Genomic DNA, 23884 nt, shown 5'->3' on the forward strand with positions numbered 1-23884 from the left:
CACAATCATGGACAGATCCTTCATCTGAATTAGTCAGATATTAAAATACTTCATATTCTTTCTTTTCATCACAGATTCTTACTAGGAAGGACCTGGATTTCCATCCATTTTAAAAGCAAAACCAGAAACAATGGTATTTTGGTCCCTGAAAATGTAAGAGACGTCTACATTCAGTAAAGCAGTGCTGCTTCACAACAGCCTGCAAAACCAGTGCAAGGCCATTACATTTCACAATTACTAAGAAAATGGAATTTCCAGATTGAAAAAAGGACAGGCACAACAATCTGGATATTTCCTCATCACATCTAATGGACAAAAATTATGTTATAACAACTTAGACTAAAACTTTACCATCAGTAACTGTCCCCTTGTCTGTGCACAGAAGACAGCTTTTTCATTCTTTTCTAAAATAGCTTTGTCCCAGAATTAGCTTTCCATGAAATGTTCCCCTACCTGTTAAAGCATACTACCACTATAAATACCTACTGGAATAAAGTGTTAAATAAATCATAAAGGCTTAAGGGAAGACTTGTTTTCTTCCTTGGATTGACTCCCAAACTAGCCATAATCAACAGTATGATCCTCAAATATTAGTAATTAGTAATATTAATAAAAATGCTAACAAAAGCCACAAAAGTTAAGAAAAAAACTTACCAATCAGGCAGAATAAATAATCAAAATATACCACAACACAGGAAAGCATCATAAACACACACACACAAAAAAAAAAAAAAAAAAAAAAACAAACAAAACCCTCAAAATATTTTTATTCCTTTCTTACCCTAGATGACATGGAAAAAGAGAACTTCAGCTTCTCTCCCCTCCATGTCATGGGAAAGAAGTTCTATGTTTTCATCTTCATAATTACTAGTTTTATCTTTTGTGAACTACAGTCACCTATTTCCAACTGAAGCCAATGCATTTATTATTAACCTAAGCAGGGAGGATTTGGACTTCAAGTCATTAAGGATTTCAGAAATATAGGTTGGATGATCTATAATTAGCATTCCTGATGATTTAAACATGGTTTGATGATTACTAAATTCATCATCTTTAAATAAACACTTCTGACTCAGCATCAGCAAAATAGAGACATTTTCATCAACTAATTTAGCCTAAGACTTTTTGGCAAACAAGAATAGGAAAGAACCAACAGCTTTATAAGATCAGTGAAGGCAGGAATAGACATGCAACTATGTTAACAAGTAGAAGGGAAAATATTATCATGAAATTGAATCCAGAATCACTGCAGACATTTGTTCCCATACCCCAATGTTTTGCATTTTAAAGTGACTAATCAGAAAGCAGACACTACATAGACAAGAAAAAAGTCCTTATCTAAGTATTCAGGTAAGTGACCTACCCTTTTTTAATTATGATTAAATACCAACACACGTTAGAAGTCAAGCTGTATCTTGTAGAAGCTCACAGAACATAATATGGAAAACATTTTATCTCAGTACTTAGTGGTCAAAGAGGATGAAGCTAATGACTTCTGAATCAAAGTTTTAATCCTATAACAGAAGAGCCACAGTATTCAGTTGCCAGTGACTTCTCAGGAAGTCACCTGCTAAGTGAGCCAGGAAACAAAACAAAAGCACTGTGGACCCATAATGGAAGAATGCACAAAGGCTGAAAGAACATGTGCCCATTATAATCCTCAGCAAACAAACAAAAACCAAAATCAGGTACCACAATTATTTCATCAGTTCACTGTTGTCCAGAACTCAGACCTTCCCACAGCTCTCAAAGACCTGACCCATATTTAACAGCCAGAGCCGTAATATCACAGGTCATGTGAACTGCAAAACCTTGTTTCCAATACAATGGTGTCACACAAGGCTGAGTGTCAGTCTTTCTAAATTCTCACACAAGGATCTGTTCAAGGATAATTACACTAGATAATTGATAATACACATATCCCCAATAATTAATTGCAGTAGAACATGAATAATTTTGCATATCTGGTCTTGAACTCTGTTTTGCCTACAGACTCCTTAGAAACTTGGTTTGCATAACATGTTCTTTCCAAAATATTCCTCTGCTGAAATTAGTAAGTAAAAAAGCCAAACAAACAGATAAAGATAAGGCACTTCTAGTTTTCAAAAACTCGTCCAAATTCTTTTATTTTAAGTTCAGCAGAGGACTCTTCCTTCCATTATCATGATGCAGGCATTCCAACCTACATATTTTGAATGAACTCATTCTTTCCTGATTCAGTAACCCCCTCACCTTTTATATATTGCATTAACTTACTCCACATTAAGATATCAGAGACCTTTAACTCTCTTTTCTACTGTGTTACCTCAGTCTTCAGCCACTGGGCTACATACCATTCCCCAAACTGCACAAGCCATGCTGATTTTTTACCAGTATGTACTTTGTATGAAGCAAATCATTCCTCATTTTCCCCCTACATCAGTTGCTTTAACATAGATGAGACACTAGAATGATGCCAAATGTCTAATGTGAGCTTCTTCAGAGGTCTGAGCTCATTTTAAGAACAAAATAAATAAAAAGGAGACAGGTGTATCAGGGTACAAGAATATGGCTGAATATACTACCAACCTATTTACACAGTGCCTGTGACATTTTGAAAGAGCCTTGCAGCACAGTATCTGAAGCTTCACAGAGCACAACATCAAACATTTATTCTCATGATTGCTTCAAGGAGCTTTTCAGTTTTCCTGGTTTTCTGTATCAAGGTTGTTGAGTTGGGTTTTTTTTAATGATAGCTATTTCCTCCAGCCAAACAGGTGGCTGAGAGAATTTACCAAAGTATTTTTTAAAAACTTGTCAACTTACATAAGTTTAGATAATGTTACTGAGTAATAGCTTAAATATCTAGAGGGTTTTATGAATGATGGCTTTCCTTCAGATAAAGTTTCTTACATCATTCCAGAGAAACTTATTGTAGACCCTAATACGATTTGCAACCTCTGCTAAATCAAAATAGAGAACTATCCCAGAAAAGGGAGACACTTAAATATGTGCTGCTTGTATGGATTTTGCTTTAGGGTACACATGCATAGAAAAGGTTCCAAGGTCAGATCTAGAACCCATAGAAAAGGTTTCAAGGTCAGATCTGAATTTGCCTAAGCTGTCTCAAAACAAAGTGCAACAGTGATAAAAAAATGACAATGTACTACCAAAAAGATTTCATTAACAGTCTGAAAAGTAGAGATCTAGCATGGGAACAATGCTGCCCAACACCATATGACACACTTAGTAGCTGTATTTTAAACCAGATTTTGTATTCTAAATTGTATATATGTTCTAAATTAGTTATAAATGGTGTACACTCAGACTTCTGACTTTCTGAAAGGCCCAGCATCTGTGAGTCTTTACACTGAAATTATTTCCCATTATACTACAATTTCTCTTACATGTTTCACCAGCACAGTACATTTGAAAATTTACTTCAGGAGATACTGATTCCAGTTATCTCAGATGTTCATTCTGAGTTTTGATAAGGAGAGATTTCTCCAAGAGCCTTGGCACCTTTTCTCAGACCCACAGCCCTTGAGTAGCAGCTGCCGAATCCAGCAGCCCAAGAGAGGCGCTCCAGCCCCAGCTCCCCACCCTGAGGTCTGGTCGTGAAGCTGAGCACAGCTCCCCACAGGCACACACAAAACACGTGCACAGCACACACACGTCTGGCAACACAGGTCACTGCAAACTCAGCACTTGGGTAAACAGAGCCGGCACCAACATCCTCTTCCCGCTGCTCGCTGCCGGGGTGAAAGTCCATGAGGAGACAGCGCACACACGTGCACACGCACTCAGAGCGTAACCGGCCCTGTGACTGCCCTTGGGCTCTCACACTTTGCCCAGCAGCCGGCTCTGCCCAGCTAGCAGCACAGGGCACAGCAGCCCCCCGGCCCACCCCAGGTGCTGAGACCCCCTCAGTAACATGCAGACACTCATGACAGAGCCCTCTGGGATGTGGCCCTGGAGCCTCTCCACCCAGCAGCTGGCCCCCAGAGCCTCCCACTTCTTCGCACACAAATACGCACACTAACGGGGGTCTCAGCCGCACCCCTGAGTCTCTGCAGCACTTGGCCTCGGCTCCCAGCTCCTGCAGCTCTATCACACAGATGCACACTGGTTTTTTTCTGGACTTCATGGCCACTCCCAAGTCTCCTCTCCCATTTCACTGTCCTCAGTCATCACATCCCACACACACCCCCCCTTACCTGCCCCGCCACGTGGGCCCTTGTGACCCATGGTCAGACTCGAGCTGCTGGCACTGAGACCCCCTGTAGGCACACACACAGCACTGAGCCCCTTACACAATCAAACAATTAGAGTTTAATGAGACTGCACTGATGAGGCCAGGGCATGGCCTCACAAACATCCTGAGCAGCCACCTGCTTACACACAAGCAGCTCCCTTTGCTCCTCTATTCTACCCATGGTTCATTCCCCACAAAGTCACCGATCCCTCCTTTCCCCAACCTTTTCCCTTCCCCAAACATCCCATTCTGAGCTGGGTATGATTCCAAAATGTTCTTACCTGCATCTACCCCTTTCCAATCTGCAAGCTGGCCTCTGTTAACTCAAGTGTCTGCCACCCAGGTCCCCAAGGGCTGATAGTCTCCAGTGACAGCCCTGGCAGGAGCCAGGTCAGGGGGCTCATTTCTCTGACGAAGTTACCAAGTTCCCCCACCCACTGCTGTGCCCAGGGCTTTGCCGTGCACACGGAGACAAGCCTTTCAATCACATAACCTATCACACTTAGTATTTCCAGCCTGAACATCCAAAGCCATTACAAGAGTACTTATCAAAGCCCTGAAAATAACATTTCAAAGTTCAAAGCTAGTGTATTTGGAAAACCATCATGTTCACAACTTGTTTCAAGTTGTGGGGGTTTAGATTAAAAAACACAGGCATATAATTTATCAGATTTATTCATTCAAGTTGTTGCTTTTAAGTGTCAGGTGCTGGCTCATGTGTAATCCTAATAAACGTTTTCCAACAGTTATCAGGACACTTAAGTAATACAAAAAGCACCACATACCTTGTTGACCATATCGTATTATATTTGCTTTATAAACACTCATGACTGTTAATGTTATTGCTAAGCAACTGGATGATCTACCATACAGTATTTGCATAGCACTGTCTATCAGCAAATAAATGACTTTCAACTCTTTTGGTTGACAATTCACAGAATTACACACCTAACTAACACTGAACAGGTTTTTTAAAACTTATGATACATTATCCAAATCACTGGATGACAAAAACTCATTCCCCACTAGTATTTAAGAAATTTGAACTGTAAAGAGATTAAAAAATATGGGAGGTTTGGGTTGTATAGGAGATAAGAGGAAAGCTGAAGTTTTAATTAGACAGCAGCTCAGCAAGGCAGAACTAGAACTGCAGACATCATCTGGAATTCATGAAACACATTTTATGCTTAGAAGGTGAGAGAACTCATCACTTCTTACCTAGTGGTTACAGTAGCTGCAAAATGCAAATCTGTTCACATACAGAAAAAGAGAGTTAGTCAGAAGAAAAAGAATTAATTAGAAAATGGAAGAGGAACAGACAAAGAGGAAGCAGGGCTGGGGTTTTATGTTAGGAGTAAAAAGCTGTCCCCTTCCACTGCCTCCTACATATTGCCTTCTCCAGTAAGCCTGTGCTCTCCTTCAGTACAGAGGGTGATAGCACTTTCAGATCCTCCTTCCTTTCCATTTTCTCTGAAAAGCACATGTTTTATTTGAATCAAAATCTCACTGTTTCCAGACTATTTGACCTCAATGACATAAGGTACAACCTAGCAGAAGAGCTACTGATAACTTTTAACACCCTGTTTCCCAAGTCTCACTGTTAAATGGCTCACTGCCTTGTGCAAAACATCCTACAGAAATTCATATTCTGAGGGAGCAATGAGCTTGGCCACACAAGCTGAGGGAGGAAGTATGGCTGGGCAAGTCCACTAAGGGTGAGCAAAACAGGCTTTTGTATGGGAGCAAGTTTGTAAAGGCTGAACTTCAGCGAGGGACTCTGAAAATCTGACTGAATAAACAAAACACACTCTTAACACTGCAGTGATGAGCTGAAACCCTGTCACTGCTATGGAAAGGTCAAACATTAAGCAAGTCAGCATATAGTTTTACATGCCCCATTCTTCCATGCAGAAACATCACCTCACTTCAATGGTCTAAGCAGCCATACACCAGCTGAACAGCAGCAGGAGGAGCTCACATATTCCCATTTGTCAGGTCAAAACAGCGGTTAATTTTACAACTACTCCACAAGAGACACATTAAAATAGGCAGATGAATGACAGGAATTTGGAGCAGTGGGCACGACTACAAAAATTCTGATTACCAAGTGTCTGGAACTGAATGCTCTACTAGCTAGAGAAACATCCAAATATTAGTTAGGCAGGTTTTCTAAACATGGAGCTCCAAAAAGTCCATGGCCACCCACACAGCCATATGCTTAGGTTATACCAGACATCCCTAACTAAATGCTTTATTTTTTGGTTTGCTCTTTCCCTCATGATTATTAATTTCCTACCTGTACTATTACCAGAGAAGCTGTAGCATCACTGTTTGCAGCCTAAAGCTCAACACAGACATAAGCGCAAGAACCCTCACACAAGAGGATAACAGATTTAAGCTGCTTTTGCAGAAACATCGACCTCTTAGCATAGTTTGGGAAGGTCCTAGACAGAGAATCTCCTTTCTATATTAAACATCAGAGAGGAAGTTTCAGTTTGCTTGCAAAGTCAACAATAAAACAGCTGGGGCAGAGGGAGGAAGAAGTGACAAGAACAACGTCCTACCCACCAAGTGGAAGTGGGCTGCCAAAACAGAAGAATATTACTACCCTTTTAAAAAGGAAAAGAACTTCCAGGGCAATGCTCCTAAAATTTTGGCTATCAGCAGGAATCAGAATTACAAAGAGTAAGTTTGAAGACAAAGGACAACTCCCTACCTCTCCAGCCCTACAATGTCTACTTGACATGCACTGCTTATTAACAAAAACACATTCCAAGCAGAATAATAGCTTCTTCAGGCTAAAAACTTGTATAAAACAATACACACGTAATATGTATATAATGGCATTACCTGGCATCAAATACACCTGTGGATCAAGTCTCTGTGGATAATGGACTATACTTCAATTCTGTCCCTGGGTTAAAATGTAAGATATTCTAGAGACTACATCTTTGAATGTTTGATTTTTTTCCAAGGAAAGTCAGAAGGAAGTGATACAAGACAGACAGAAGCTTTTAAGTGCATTATATACGCTTACTCAGATTAACAGTCATGGGTTTTTAAATCCTATAATAAACCTACATTATATTTCAATGTAACAGTAAAAGAGAATGGAAACAAAGCTCCCACCATCAATTCTCAGTATGGAGAACTACTCTCATACTGATACACTAGGATACCTTTAGAATTTGAATGTGATAGCATCAAATTTGTACAAGTTTAATGCCATTATCAAAATAACAAGTTGGACCAAAATTAATGCTAAGTCCTGACACATCCAATTATGCTGAAACTTGAGTATCACCATGATAACATGAAGGCATGAGAAGAGGCCTTTCATGAAATTATCTTTAGATAGATGCATTAGTTATGCATGGCCTAAAATCCTCAGAGGGAAATATTACTGAAAAAAGAGAATGTTGTCAATTTCTGTGATGACGATATCAGAGAAACACAAACTTTAAAATTGTCAGACTGCTGAGATTTCAGCACTCAGATTACAGAGGAAATGACTGACCACCAAGAGTCTGTTACACCAACATTATTTTAATTACTCTTTGTGCAGGCTCTCCTCTCATGTAAAATCATGAGTACAGTACTTGGTCCAAAGTATATATATGATGGAAGGAAAAAAAATCTTTATGGCTCAGAGGCGATTTCCTATACTGATTTACACTTTCAATCCTACTTCTAAAGGCCATCAGCAAGACAGCAGTAGATTTATTCAGTAAATTGTGATTCCTTTGTTGTAGCAATTAACCTTTTAAGAGCTTTTAGTTGGTCTACATAACATCAAAATAACCCTTAGGAAAAGGACTGGTCAAACCCAAGAACTACAGCTTCAGATGTGTGTTAGCACAATTCAAAAGTTACAACCAAGCTGTGTAACATTGTCATGTAACTGCACGAGCAGAAATCATTTATTTCTGCATGTGAACCACCATCTGCAAGCAATAAACTTCTCTATCTTATTCTGGCATCCAGAAACATGACTAATGGCCTTTCACACAAAAGATACACAGCTGGAGAGGGTGCCAAGATAAATCTGGAGTACTTGTGTTTATTGTACCAAGTCTTACACAATTGTTAAGAGTTCCCAGGAACTCAGCCTCTCCTGAAGTCTGTGTCTTCTCCCTACACATGCCCCAACCACAACATCTATTCTAACATGCTGTAACAAACAGGTTTAGTATAATCCAAAACCTGTTAATATGCCCCAGATCTCCAGGTGAGATGTTAAAACAGACCCAGCAGGACTGCTCAACAGAGCATTTGGGGGAAAAGCACTGTCCTATGCACTGCCATCCTTCCAAGCAACAGGATTAATTAAGCACGTGTTTAGAGTCAGAAGGCACCCCATAATTTGCAAGGCATACAACAGGTGACTGTATCAACCAGGAATGCCATCATGTCCTTCAAGAGTACAACAACTCACAACAGCATAAATCAAAATGAGTCCTAAGAGGTTAAGATGCCACAAGCTGGTAACAGCGTTGGATAGTGTCTGTCTATCTATGAGCACCACAGCATTTCCATGAAAACTCAGCAGACACCTCTCAAGGAGGCTGCCCTGCAGTAACAGGTCCTCTGTTAAAGCCATACAGAATTCTTATGTCTTCCCCACAGAGCACTCAATGATCCTTGTGGGTCACTTCCTACTTGGAGCATTCTACAATTCCATGAAATTAAGAGTGGTATTAATGAATCCTCTTGAATTCGTAGATGAATGTAAGATCTTTTTATGAAAAATCTTTTTACAGATGGCCTCAGGACTAAAAAGCAACTTCTAAAACCAGAAATCTTTAGTTCATGCTCTTCAGCATTTGAAACTACTTCTAAAGCATAAGGATTTAAATTTCTTTTCTCCTCTAGTGGGACTTTTGGTCTTAATCTTATACACCATTATGGTTGTTACAGAAATACTTGAAGTCCACCATATCTGAAGTTTAGAAAGCATAGAAAAATTAGTTTGTAGGTCATGTTATTTCAGTACCATCTAGCAGACACGGCTCCTACCTTCCTCAAGCCCTAGCTCACTTTATTTCAAGTTTCACTGAACTAGCACTCGTGTACTAAGCCACAGGAGTGGCAAAGCCACCTCTTGCCTAGTAAATCTAGCATTGTTTTACAAAACAGGAAAATCCCTTCAAAGAACCACATTTACAGAGCAAGGCTTACACAAACTCATTTAAAACCTTCCTCTTTACACAAGTTTGTAACATACCTGTCTTTCAATACCTCAACAGCTACCATGAGCAAGCAAATTCAGCAACCTAATTTCTCTGAACTCCACAGTTTAAGACTGAGGACTAAAACCACCAAAATTCAAATAGTTTGCAAATCCACACTGCTTACATAAGCTATCTCTTTAACTTGTAATGCACATCAGTGACCACCAAAACCACATTAGTACTTTATTTAAAAATGAAAGAATTAACTGACTTAATGCCTTGTTAATCAGTCTGTGCTCAGCATTTAAACCTTACCACCCTTACTGATCAAGAGCATTCAGGTCAAGTCAAAAAATCAGCACATAGGAGTAACAAAAGATGGCAAAAAAAGCTTTGATAGCGCTATGTGGTGACAGAGAGACACCACTGCTGCAGAGGGTGATCACTGCTCCTTGTGGGGACAAACCCCTTTGATTATACATTAGTGCTGAATCATCAAAAACTAGATAACTGCAGTATAATAACACTGCTTTGAAAAGCTAGGGGAAAGTTATTTTAAAGCCCGTAGTACTTAATTATTAGAGGCTGGGTTTGATAGTCTTTAAAATCAAATGGAAGACATATAAATTCTAAATTCCCAAAGCTATTAACAAAAATTATATTCCACACCAACTTGCTCTAACTGTAGAAATACACATAGCTATGGATCTGTTTATATACAGACATATAATCCCATTTCCACAGACAAAATAGATCCAGCACTCCAATTTATTCTTAAAAGCTGCAGGAGCTTGGAGTTGACACAAATTCATTTTTTTAATTTACTAAGCACTTAAAAAGATACCAAAGTAATAGGTTTGGAGCTGAAGAAAACAATATCCTCTCTCACTAAGTGACCTCACTTTAAAAGTAATCATCTGCATCTTTAACCCAACCTCCTTATGACCACTGGAATTGCTTCTCCCAGAATACTCAGAGAACTCATTATCTTAGTGTGGTTTTTAGAAAGCAGTCATGTTAGCTGCTTTAGTTTGAGCTTCTTTGGGGTTTAGCTTTCATTTTAAAGGTCAGTATGAATGCCTAGTGCCATGAAGCAGTTCTTTAATAAGATATCTGTATTTAATTGACCATTTCTATATACAAGAGCACAATGTTTATTAAAAAAAACACTAAAAATACATACCTTGTTCCCCTATCTGTAAGAATGTTTTCATTTAGCAAAAGGCTAACAAACTCACAGGTGAAGCTGTCACTAACACCACAGTAAAAAAACAACATATAAACATTCAAATATTTAACAAAAAAAAAATATCCTTCTACTGTCTTCAGATGAAGAAGACACTACTACAAACATAGCCATAAAAAAGGTCAGTGTGCTAAGTAAGACAGCAACTAGGAAACAAGGGCACAGGACTTATTAAAAAATGGTGGTGTTCACTAACAAAGGTTCACACCATTCACAGGTACAAATTATTCCTTTCTAAAACACCTCAAACTGGAAGAAAAAGTCCCAAGAGAGTACAGTCTCTGAAGGTAATTATTTTTGTGTCATGTTAAGAAGAGATATTGTATCACATATTACACCATACTTTATACTACAGGTCCCAAAACTCCACCTTAGGGTGATTTTTCTGCCATAGCAAAATCCTTGTATGACAGACTATGCTTAAGACAGAATTTTGAGGGAACAATCTTTAACTTTAGGTGCAAATGAGGAATTGACATTCATTTGGGGTGTAAATAAAATCCCTTGCCTTATAAAACAAATTAGTTATGTTTGTACTGAAACACCATCCAATGGTCTCATGTAATAAGCCAAGTCTCCTTCCTGGCATAGAGAGAAAAAGGAGAAAATAATTACATCCTGAATTTTATACAGACTAAGCTGAATTTTAGGTTTGAGGGAGTAGGTGGAAACAGCATTTACATCACATTACAGTCACTGTAATTTTAGGTTGAAAGGTAAATTCCTACATTTTGATACAGGGTGAGGCTTTATTGATATTAATGTACTTTGTAAATTAAATAATGGATCATATTAAAAGCAATTAATTTTCCAGGCTTATCTAACCTGCACGGATCCTCCAAATGGTGGATGGAGTTTGCCAAGTAAATAAACCTCTTAATTGTGTCAGAAATTAATGAGCAAAAACAGGAATGAAGAAGGGGCATAAATACAGGGCTTTAGCAGTTCTATAGTATTTTTTTTTAGGTAGTGCAGAAAAAAAATCCATCAGGCAACAAGAATACCTGCCTCACAGAAAGCCAGTTACTACATGATTTATTCCAGTGAAGTCTACATAAAAACAAAGTTCCAAAAAGTAACAACCTGAGAATAAGTGAATATCACAGGTCAATCAAACTGATGAGATTATTCACTAAACCAAAGGACTACACAATGTGGTTCTCAAACATCTCCAATCTAATTCTGCATTCTGTACTAAGAACCAAACAAGAACAGCTAGTCAAGCCATTACATCTTGCATACACTTTGGTATTTACAGAACAGCAGAAAGGAGAATTTCTTTAGGAAAAATGTACACAGATTCAAAAAAACAGGCCAGATTTTGAAACAGCAGGCGCTTAAGGAGGGACACAAAACAGATGGCAGTTCAGGGTGACAAAATGTGGCAATACAAACCATTCACTGCTCAAGAGCAATGGCAAGTGAAGATCTGAGACTTATCTCATCCATTCATATGTGGTGCTAAAGACTGGAGAAAAATGCTGAACTGGCAAATTTGTATAGAATGAGCAAGGAGCACAGATAGCCTTTTATATCATTATTACACTGTCATCAAAATTACAGTTTTTAAAAAGTCTTTGAAGGAGGCAGAAAATTAATCTGAAACAGTAACTTGAGTTCAACTACAAGCAGGAATTTGGGTGTTAATGTTGCCTGGAGAGACAAGCAAAATGCCCTGTAGCTTCAGTACTACCACACTGGAAGCACTGGTTTGACTGCTAGCACAGGAGATACAGTCAGGTCTTCCAAGCAGCATATCTTTTTGGAGAATGATGTGAAGACTGACATGGGAACAGAAGTTTTTATTCTCTGAACAAATGTAGCATTACTGATCATTGTTCTCAAGCTGCTTAATTAAAAAACCCAACAGTTCTGAGCTAGTTAAAAAGGAAGTATCAAAGATTAGTGTACTCATTGAAAAGGGATAAATGGGAGAAATCTCTAGAACAGATGCAAGCATAGGGAAGAATAGCTAAGAATTTATTATAAAATTTAGCAGTAATACAAGGGAACAGATACTGGCTTTTGATGAATAGCACATTCTTGTTTTCATCACCACCCTTAATTTATTAGGAAAGAAACTGATCTAAGTTCTTTCTTTGAATATCCTTACTCCTGTGTTCTTCTCAATTTTTTTACCTGCTCCTAATTTCAAGCAGCTGCAAGTGTTGCAGGTATAAAAGGTCTTAAAAAGCTACAGAAGAATAAATGTACAAGTCCATAAGGCCGCCTAACTTATCCCTGCTTTCTTCCACTTAAAAAAAGCTGCAGCATCAACTCAGGTTTCAGACACCACTAGGTGATAAACACAACTAGTGCCTGAGGCATAATAAAGCTTCAATTCAGCACTTGTACTCTATTATACACCAGAGAACCTAACCACACAAGCTATAAATCTGTGAGTCCAGACTTTTCTATCATTACTTATAGGGGGGAAAAAAAAGACTTAGCTGCTTGAAGTGATTTTATGTCAAGTCTACTGCCTGTTAACAGAGAGCTCCCACATTAGCTAGCTGCTTGTAAGTCCAGTTCCTGTGCTGTTCCAGTATCCAGCTAAGCTTCAATTTCACTGTAATCCTGAAGTCACCCAGGAACATTCCATCTGTACATAGCAGCTGTGCTGATGTCAGCTGTTCTTCATTTACTCTTACACACTTCCGTCTGATTTCATCTCTCCATTGCTTATAAGTGCACACAAAGATTGTGCAAATCAATTTTTCATGCTTTCTCATCTAATACAAAGTGCTACCAGAGACCAGGAAACCATTTTCAGCTCAAAAAATAGTTCAAATTTTACTATTCAGAAAAGTTCTAAACACATCGGCAGCAGGTATGTGGAAATTCCCTGAAACACTCAAATGGATAAGGACGCTTTAATGTGAGCTCTAAAGTAATTTCATCCAATGATGAAAGTTCAGTTTAACTCAGGACAAGGTTATAGTTTGGGAAAATCTATATAAATCACATTTCTGTCTTTGAAGGCCAATTATGATCTCATTAAATCAATTTATAACCATACAAGTTGTTATTTATTTAAAAGTTATTTTCTTCAGCATTACAGGTGATATCTTAACCTGAATCTGGCAAGAGGAGGTCAGATACTGGTATGGTTACAATTGTTGAAGTAGTTACCCAGAAGAAAACCACCAAAAGCCACATGCCTCCTTAACTGTGCAACCTCCTACAACCTTCTCTCAAGATAAAATATTTTATCTTGCCCCCATGAAAGTGACACCCATCTGTGCAAGGTACAATTTCTTCACTTACTGTTTTTTAACACCAGGCTAAAACCTACACATTTTCCTGTCCTCCACTTCTTCAGTACACGGAAAAAACAAGAAATGTCACTTTCTTCCAGGGAGAAAGGAAAGCCACTCATGTGAGAGCAACCAAGGAAACAAAACAATACAACACAGAACAGTTCAGGAGAACAGTAAATTTATATACTTAAAAAAAATTAGCAAGTGATCAGGGAAGTGTCACTGTCATCAGCAAAAGAATCACAAACTTAATATGGTCTTTAAACTGACAACCCAAGTTAAATAGTAAAACAGCAATTCCTGCAACAACCCACCAACTCACCTCACGTTGCTGACATCAACTTACGGACCTGTCCTAGGAGCCGTGCAGCCGTCAATTCTTCTCAAAGTCCATGCAACAAACAAAACTGGAATGGTTCAACCATTAGTCACCACTGCTTGCAGAAAATGCCTTTTTCCAGTTGTCAGTTAAAAACACTTTTTCTAAACTTACCCCTAAATCACATTCATTCTTTCGAGACTCAAGGATGCTTTCATGTCTGATAAACCAAGGTATGAGCCTACTTTCCTCAATTAAAGAAAGATCTGAAAAATATTTTTGACACTGTTACCTGCTCAAATCCCCACATCCTGCAAACTAGACTTAAAGAAATCTAACTTAAATAACACCATTGCTGAAAGAACAAGTCTGGCTTACAGAAAATCACATTAAATTGTTCATCTTTTGTTACCCACCTTCTAAGTATAAAGCAAGGGAATACAAACACCCCAAAACCTATGCTCTTTAGTCCCACTTTCTTGTTTATAAAATCAAAGTAATTTTCTGGCTTACAAAAATAACATTTTTTTGATACATCTCCCTTCCTGAAACTAAACTGACAAAGCATCTCTCACACAAATGACAAGTTTAGCTCTGGCTGAAGTAGCAACATCAGCAAGAATTTCCCCCAAATTTCCTGATCTTTGCAGCGTATTTCCTCAAAGCATCCTGTAATAGAGAAAGAGCTGCAGCATAAGCCACAAAGCGTGGACATAAGGTGAAAAAAAGAAAGCAAAACTTTCAAGTTACACAAGACAGCTCTTCTGGGACAGGCAAAACAGTGTCAAAAGCCAGGATTTTATTAACTGGCTATGAAACAATTATGAGGGGCTGGTATCTGGTCAAGAAGACATAAAGGATCACGTGGAGTTAGGTAGCTCAAATAGTCAAAAGAAATCTTTAAGAGAATAGAAAGAGGAAAAATAGGCCTGTTTTTTGAAATTCTGTTAGTACCAGGCATTAAAAACCTCTGAAATCATAAAGTGTTTTTCCACATTTCCTGGCATTCCAGAGTTTGTCAGAGGAGTCACTCGATACATACACTTATGGCAAGTACAATATAAACAAGAAGAAAATTGTTTCAGGTATCTTTATTATTTAGTAACACAAAGGCATGAGTTATTGTTCTAAGGATATACCAAGAACCCAGGATTCCAACTGTAAAACTCAGCATGAGAAACATGCTAACGCTACGGTGATAAGACAAATATCAAAATACCAATTGTAGAATTCCAACAGGCTTTTTAGTTTGGTTTTTTCTTTTGTTTTGGTGGTTTTCTTTCCTAATTGTGATGGGGAGGAGTAAAGCCATTTTAAGAACTGAGACAGTAACAGTAACAGCCTCAGTGCCTGTTTCATAAGTATTTGACAGTCCTAAATTTACCTACTACAGAACAAAATGACCAAAAACTGGCTGAGGCAAGTGTAAGTAAACCTATTAAGGCACAAAGGATATCAGACCTCAAATGGACTAGAAATTTGAAAAACAGTTATTTTCAACTAAAAGCACTGCTGGCACAAAACTCTAGTCACAGATGTTAGAATTCATTTCTGAGACCCACAGATCTTCAGCTATTAATGTCTAGATTACTTCTGTTCAGTATACAATTCATGTCTACATCTGTAGCAACTACTCAATTTTAAGTTCATCACATACATATTTCCACATATTATAATAGGATTGAATTTGATACATTAAACTTTTTTTTTAAACTTCAAAGTTAACAAGTGTTACTGTGCTTGCATAGTTTAACACAGGCATGTGACTATCAGTTCTCTAAAAATATCGGGTTATAAATTCAGCACTTTACTCAATAACCACAGAAGCACCAAGATAAACAAGTTTGATAATCACAGCAAAATAAGATATTAAAAAGCCATCCAACAGAAAGCCAATTTCAGAAAGTCCAGTGAAAATGGCTCACTACATAAGTATGTACTTAAACAGCACCATCTGAACAATTATTTTTAGAATGTACTAGGACTGCAGTGCATTCCAGAATAGTAAGAAGTGACAACTGCCGTGAAGCAGTAGCCTCAGGGCTATGTTAAAACTATTGAATAATTTAAATAAGCTGGTGAATTTAACAAAAGATCTAGGCATTAGTTAAAAAATAATGTTTTGTGGCAACTGATTTAAGAAATTAATTGGATTCAAGTATAAGCATCTGGCTAGTTTACTTCAACTGCCAGAAGCAGAAAACAGAAAAACAAAAGTGCTCCTCACCTACTGCCAGAGGGTCTGGTACACCCTCCTGCCTCCTATTCTCACACTCAGCTTCAGCACAAAACTTTCCCCTTTCTTAATCTGAACATTAGAACTAAGCCCCATTCTTCAAAACTAATTTCCTATAGTGAGAACAGCACAAGTGCACAGGCATGTGTGTGCTGTTCGCTACTGCCAAACAGAAGGTTTTTATTTGAGATCTTAGAAGACATTTAATTAAGTTTGACTACAGAATCCCTTAGGGGGAACGATTAAAAGCTTTCTGCTTTCTAACAAACAACTTCTCACTCTTAAAGTAAAATCTAAGATTTTCCCTTTTATAGCTCTCAACCCTTCCAACACACTTTTTTGTGACACAAAGCCACAGGAAACCTCAAAAGATGCACTACTTCCCATATTGCCCATTGTGACATTTTGGCTGAAATTTATTTTTTAAGTATACCCAGCAAGGCAGAAGTCTAAATACCATTTTCACAAGAACCTTTATTATTTCTAATGATTTTAATGTAAGTAGAAAAGGCTTTACAAATATAACAGTCTGAACCACAGCAGAACCCTGTTTCACAGATTCACGTGGCATCTCCTATGCAAGGGACAGCAAGACCCGATCACATTATTATACCTGTACACTCTTTATCTTGGATTTATTGACTTGATCTTCAGATAGGAAGATGCCAGGTTTAGGTTTTATAAAAGGTATCTATATGACATTGTAACAAAAGGACCATGGGAGGCCAAACACATTCCCTAAAGAACAATGCATTACAAGTAATTTTCTGCCTAGGCCTCCATTTCTAAGGTGGTTCTGTGTGATGGAAAAAGGAGCCATTTCTTTCCCAATCCCATTTTTTTTGCCAGGAGATCCTGCTTAGGGAAGGCCAAGATCCAAACCCAGTCATCTTCCAGCAACATAAGATCTTCTGCTGAAGGCTTGTGATGCAGTATAAAGGTTAGAAGGTGTCCTGAAGCAATTTGGAGGGAATGAAGAGGGAGAGAGAGTCACAAGATGCATCAAAGTAATAATGCACGTAACATAGTTCCAAATGACTTCAACTCAGCACGAAAGAGGAACTGGTAAAATCTCCTTAGAATTTCATTGCCAGTTTTCAAGTAATTTCTTTTGCTAAAAATCAAAAAGGAATTTAGAATAAACTTCCCGTGCCAGCAATGACATAACTGGAAAAAGAAAGGTCTGACTGTGGGCTACCGATGTTTGCAAGGAAGAGGCTGTTGCTCTGCACAGCATGAACCGAGAAAGGCAGAATTTACCTGAGCTGATTCCCCCTCTCTGGGCCTGAGGGATTGCTGATCATGTGGGATAGCAGCACATCCCTTTAATCAGAGTATTTCAGTCTATTTCCTTCACATGGACAAAAGAACAGGACTTTACAAGCCCAGCAGCCACAGGCTCCTCTAAAGGAAGAAACGTATTTACATGTTTAGAACGGGGAAACTTTTTCAGTGCTGGGAATCACGTCAGATTTCAAACCCATTTGATGATCTCTGCCTTACTGTACATTCAAACCTAGCAGGAGTGTAAAGAGACAGGGAGGAGATGAAAACTGTGTGGCTATGGACCATACACAGTCACTGGCCTTATCTTGGCTCCAGCCACCAGTTTCTGCTCTTGACTTAGTTTCCCGTCTAGAGAAGGGTCACACCAAGAATGTCATTAGTGCTTCACAGAACTGAAGTACAAATATGACCCATGGACAGGAAGCTTACACAGAGGCATTCTTTCTAAGGGCCCAGAACATTTTTCTCCTCTCTCTCTCCCCAACACTTTTTCTTTACAATGTTCACACTCTTTCCCTCTCTCAGCTTAGAGAGGTGGAAGACAACATCAACAAAAAAAATGCAGAGATAAACAGCATAAAGTCATCCTTCACACCTCAGCGGATGGCAGTTCAAAGGGGCCCTACCTACCTGCAACCCTGTCGTTTGCTTCAAGAACTGTTTGCCCAAGGAAAAAGAGACGAGCAAATCCTGGAAGCAGATCCTTCCCCAAAGGAAGTTTCTTTCTGAGTCTGCAACCTGGAGCTTTTGCTTGAGACTCTGAGCGGATTCTTTCTTCAAACTCTCACACTGGTTCTTTACTTTTGTGGGCAGCTGGAAAAAGAATGAAGCCGTAGGCTGAGGCAGGGACTCCATACTTCCAGGGTAGGGAGGCAGAAAGACTGGAGGGGAAGGAAAAGTGCTAGTTGGTAACTTCTTGAATAATGATCTGTATTCCCTCATTTTCTGCCACACAGAGACATACACATAGTCACTGCAATAGGGGAGGATGACAAGAGATGAGTACTAGTACATGCAGTTTTTTCATGCTCTGATGCCAAAATAAACCAACCCCAAAGTGTTGAACTGTGAACTTTCAAGACTATTAAGACATCTAGCAACAGATGAGATCAATCATAAGATGTTTTGTCCAGAAAGTTCTCTCAGTTTGTTACAAGTAGATGTAGGTGGGGGGGAGGGGGAAATTTAAGTGCTCATTTCTTGGAAAAATAATTCAAATCTCTCCTTTGTTCACTTTTTCTCAAGTGAATTAAAAATGGCATCTATTGCAATGCAGTGAACATCTCCCCATAATCTCTTTTAAGAAGAAATGGTCATACTTACCTGAATGTTTCCCTCACCAATGACTTCCTAACACCTCTCCCAACTCCTCTGTAAAGGCCTTAGTCCAATCTCAGGTCTTCTACTTTATTTGCCAAAATCAGACTGATTGAACACTAATAGTAGCTTAATGCTGTTGTGACAACCTTTGATCTAGCCTAGGCAGATTATGATTGCTGTGGAAGATAAGAACCTACTCAAATTCCTGCATCATATTTCTGGATTTCTAAAATACTCCTCTTTTTATTCCTGAAAACCCAAATGCCCTAGGAATTGTAAATTACAAACAGCAAACAAAAGTAATGTGTAAGAGAGCTGAAATTTTCTTCACAAATCCTGAAAGCTGGTTAAGACTCCTGTGAAATTTTATAAGTAGCATGGAGTCCACATACAACACAACAGAACCAGAAGTCACTGGACTGCCAATAGCTACAGGGATAGCTGCTCACATATGCATTTACTGGTTATTATCCACTGCAGCACCTTCTGCACAACAGCAGTGCCAGGCATTTGCATGTGGGGCAGTCATTGTGCTGAGGTACACAAGGCACCATCACTTTACCAGGCAGGCTCTTCTTTGCTCAAGACATCAGGTAGAGCATGATCCAACAGTAAACCAAGGAGGTACGTTACTCATTATGTTTGAAGAATTTTGCTTAATTCATTTTGGGACAATTGGTGGTATTTCTTCATCCTCTCCTCTAGAGCACACACCTAAACAAAATAGCTTCAGATGGTTAGATACGTCACATGTTCTTCAATTATAAGCTTTCTGCTGCTCAAAAAAGCTTTCTTTTGTTCATTGTGCTCAAAATAACACAAGAAAATTGGGGTGGTGGGGGAAGGTTTTGTCATTAAAACCACAGCAAGTTTGCAGTTAGAGTAGCATACAGAAAACATTTTTGTTTTTTAAACTCGTGACAGATAAAGCCATCAAGGACAAACTCTGATACTCTAAAGTAATTAAAACAGAAAAATCAGCAAGTTCTTTCTAGAGAAACCGCTTGGGCATGCAGAAGGATACTCTGCTGCTTTGTTCCTGAATATGGTTACAGTATCTCAAGCTAAGGTAAGAGTTTGCAGTCTAAATAGAAAGAGTGGCTCACAAAAAGAGGGGGGTTTTAAATTGTAATTTCATTACTTTTCATCAATTCAAGATCTAGATATGTTTCTATGCCTTTCAACTGGAAAAACATTGTCTTATTATTTCAGACCAACTTTCAAAGATTAGAGAGTGAGGCTCAGTCTTTTCATCCCACATGCATGTTCTTGTTTCTTCCTATTCAGAAAGAGTAAGTGATGAACACAAATAGAAGTGCACTTGGCTAAGAGATGTCTCCAGGCTGATGTTTGTACTCTCCTCTTCCAGTAAAGAAGACAGAAGAAAATGAAAGAAGATAAAATAACAATAAACAGAATGTGTTCAACCCAAGCGTTTATCGCTCTGTATCTGCTGGCTAAGAACAATATTATAAAAGGACAGTAGCAGTTGAAAGCATTATTTCTTCTTAAAGACTCCCTTGTGAAAAGAAGGTTCTTTTTAACCAGATAATTTGATAAGTTCATGAGATTCAAGGCATTGCAAGTTGCTCTAATATTAGTTATCATTCAAAACTACAATGCCATACACAGCACTACAAGCTTCATTTCAGGTGATGCATTGAAGCTTACAAGCACTACTGACTTTCTAAGTCAATATTCTTTTCCAGCAACAGAAGGTATCAAGATATTCAAAACAACAGAAGGTATCAGAGCAGATCAGCCCAGACAAAGCAGCATGACCCAGCTTATTGCAGGGTCCTTTCAGACAGGAATCTGTCTAGGCCCTCTGTAAGAAATAGTCCTTAACACAAAAGACCCTATTTAATGGAAAAAACTCCAGATCACCTTCAGCACACTAAACAGTCTGACATCACCTATTGCAGCTTCAGGGGCGTAGGAGACAGGAGCACTTGGTCTTATTTGATTCGTGTCTCTTCTTCAGCAGAAGACACAAAGATCCAAAGTGAAATTTAAGGGGAAAATAAAAAGCATTCTGAGGATTTTGTCCATTGGTGTTCTCACAGAAACAGCTGAACAGCTTCTGGAAGATCAAGCTGAAATAAACTGCTAGGAATGACTTGATGTTAAATTCTTTTTCTTTCATGAAGATCACGGTATTGCTCTTTTTACAACAAAGGAAGAACTCTTTTATTTGTATCCTTTCATACAGAATTCTTCCGTTGAGCAGACTTGTCTTAAACTGTATAGAATAAATGAGCTTGGTAATTTTTGTGTTCTAGCTATCAAAAACCCTAGCCTGATTGATTCCTACACAGAGATATATATTTCAGGCTGAAACAACTAAATATTTCTGCATTTTGAGATGAGAAATGTTAATGATTACTCCATTTCTCTTATGAAAATTCTAAAGGATGAAAGGGAAGTCTAGAAAAGACCATCCAAAGTACCTGAATCCCTCTTACAGGAATTTTGGGCAAAGTTCTTTTGTTGCCTCATATCAACCACCAGAAGTGATTTGTACTACCTAGATGGGATGTTAGCTCAGCTTAAGCAGCTGAATATCCAACAGCTTTTCTCAGTCCCTGCACTGCAGCTTGTTGACAGGGCAGGCTCTGATGGGATCCTTTGGGCTGAAGCAGAAAGAAATTATGGCCGTGATGACACAAGAAAAACACACTGGTGATCTACAGATCGAGATGAAGTCAGGAAAGCACCAGCACTTCTGTTTGTGAGCATATGGAAGATGGTCATGAATCCTATAATCAGTACCCTCTTCTTCTTTGGGCAAAGAGAGGAATCTCTGCAATGTGTTTCCATAGTGCCCTGACTGTTGATAGATATGCCTAGAGTAAAATTCCCTTTACTGCTTTCTTCCTTCTCTATAAGGCACATTCCACAGCCAATTCACAAGTCCCTGAGGAGTGGTCTCCATTTTTCTGCATCAGTGAGCAGAAGCTCAATAACCAAGAAATTGAAAGTTTAAACAATTATGAGTAAATTGTACAGGATACCATCTGCAAAATAAGCAAAAAATTGAATCTCCATATTTGGTTAAAGGTACAGAATATAAGCAACAATACTTTTCACACTTCTAATACTGTAGTTCCAACAACTGCAGCATCCAAGTGAAAGAACATAGAAAACAGACAAATTGCCATACCCAATTCAAGTTATTTGCAGTCAGGTCTAATACTTCTCAACCCTCAAACTGAAATTTTAAAGCAATATGCAATCATTTGAGATGTAAGGTGCAACTACCCCTGCAGAGCATTTGCAGCTCTTGTAGTTGCTGTCTCCTGCTGCCATTAATTACACCTCTAGACATATGTGCAGGCTGCAAACCCACCATGGGATCTACACACCAGCATCCAGCTGAACTATTATTCAAAATAAACATTACGAGAACAACAAATTTTAGTAAAACATAATTTTCCCAGAAACTAGCACCAACACGGTTCATGTATTAAGTATCAAAATGAGTGATATAAGCTGTTTAAATTCCAAGCTACTGAAACTACCAAAAAAATAGTAGCTTTCCAAAATTTCTGGTTTAGAGCGTTTTGGGGGGGCACGGGGAGACAGGAGGAGGAGACTTGATTGGAGAGACGGGCAGAAGTCCTTGAACATTATAATAGCTACATTATATAATGTTATTTCATCCCAAGATGGATAGAAAAGGCAGCAAAAACCTTGGTCAAAGTGTTATTTTTAAGATTATCATGCACCCTGTCATTAAAAGATAAATATGCCAATGAACAGAATGGCAACAATCTTGACTTTCTAAATTCCAGGAGGTGTTTTAAAAGCATTTGGCCTCTCTCCAGAAATGTTTTGTGCTCAACTTCTTTAAAGACCAGAGGGTCACAGCATTGTCTAGATTATCAGACAAGGCATAGACAATATCTAGTTAAGACTGGCAGGGGTACCAACCCCTGAGAGACCCTCCATAAACTCCTAGTTTAGGAGTGGCAAAAAGCCCTGGTGTTTCTGAACTCAGCATGACACAGAATTCCAAAATTATATATAGCTATCACAACACCACACATTTGAGAAACACAGCCAATATTTCCTGGCACATATACAACAACAGGAAAACACTAGAGGTATGAAAATGAATGATTGGTTGATTATAGAAAATACTACCTTTAAAAAACAATTCCATTAATAGAAGCATCAATTTCATATAATTAAAGAAATGGGTATTTGCTAAACAATATTATAATTATTTTTCTTTTTAAAACTGTTTATATTGCAAGAATATTTTTAAATGTCCTCATTAACATGCTTTTTATTTCTTGTCAGCTTTTATGCCAAGTACAGTTGAAAGCAAACCTTTTTTGGCCTAACTAAACCACATTTTAATCAGATTAACAGACTTTATTGGCACTAACATACATTTCTGTCATAAAAACAGACCTTCTTTCAGTCTTAGGGAAATTCTATGCTTCTGGGCAGAGTGCATGAGCCAATATTTAAAAAAACTTTTTTTTAAGACATCATATGATTGTGATTTTTTTGCAATTTGTTTGCGTTTTTCTGCTTTAGAAAGCCAACTAGAGAAATAAAGGTCACAGCATTTCTTTATACTTTGAACTTCCTTGAAAAAATTAAATAAAGCCTGTAGTTTCTTAATGTTAACAGTGGTTTTTGTATTTTCCTTTGTAGCTCTTGATACATGGCTTGCTCAAAATAATTTGATTCTATTTACATACAATTAGGTAACAGAAATTTCTTACACAATTTTTAAAGCACCGTTTCTCTTACTAAGTTTTCAATCTTCACATAATTCCTACACTTCTCTGGTCAGA

The 23884-nt window shown here is 38.3% G+C and overlaps 1 protein-coding gene across 6 annotated transcripts in view; it reads right to left on the bottom strand.

The window, feature by feature from the left end:
- Positions 1-23884, bottom strand: part of TSC22D1 (TSC22 domain family member 1) — a 90055-nt gene that overhangs the window by 34882 nt on the left and 31289 nt on the right. The window contains exons 3-4 of one of the 6 annotated variants that reach the window (XR_010440450.1): positions 18384-18566; positions 15306-17419 (exon numbers count right to left, since the gene is read on the bottom strand). The exons of 2 other annotated variants lie outside the window; for them this stretch is intronic. The gene's annotated coding sequence lies outside the window, so the exon portion shown is untranslated. Of the gene's footprint in view, positions 1-15305; positions 17420-17456; positions 17581-17674; positions 17871-18383; positions 18635-23884 lie in introns of those variants that run through there. 3 more of the 6 variants (XR_010440439.1, XR_010440445.1, XR_010440440.1) reach the window with 3 other exon arrangements.

The sequence above is a fragment of the Zonotrichia leucophrys genome, chromosome 1, assembly GCF_028769735.1.
Source record: "Zonotrichia leucophrys gambelii isolate GWCS_2022_RI chromosome 1, RI_Zleu_2.0, whole genome shotgun sequence".
Classification (NCBI taxonomy): domain Eukaryota; kingdom Metazoa; phylum Chordata; class Aves; order Passeriformes; family Passerellidae; genus Zonotrichia; species Zonotrichia leucophrys.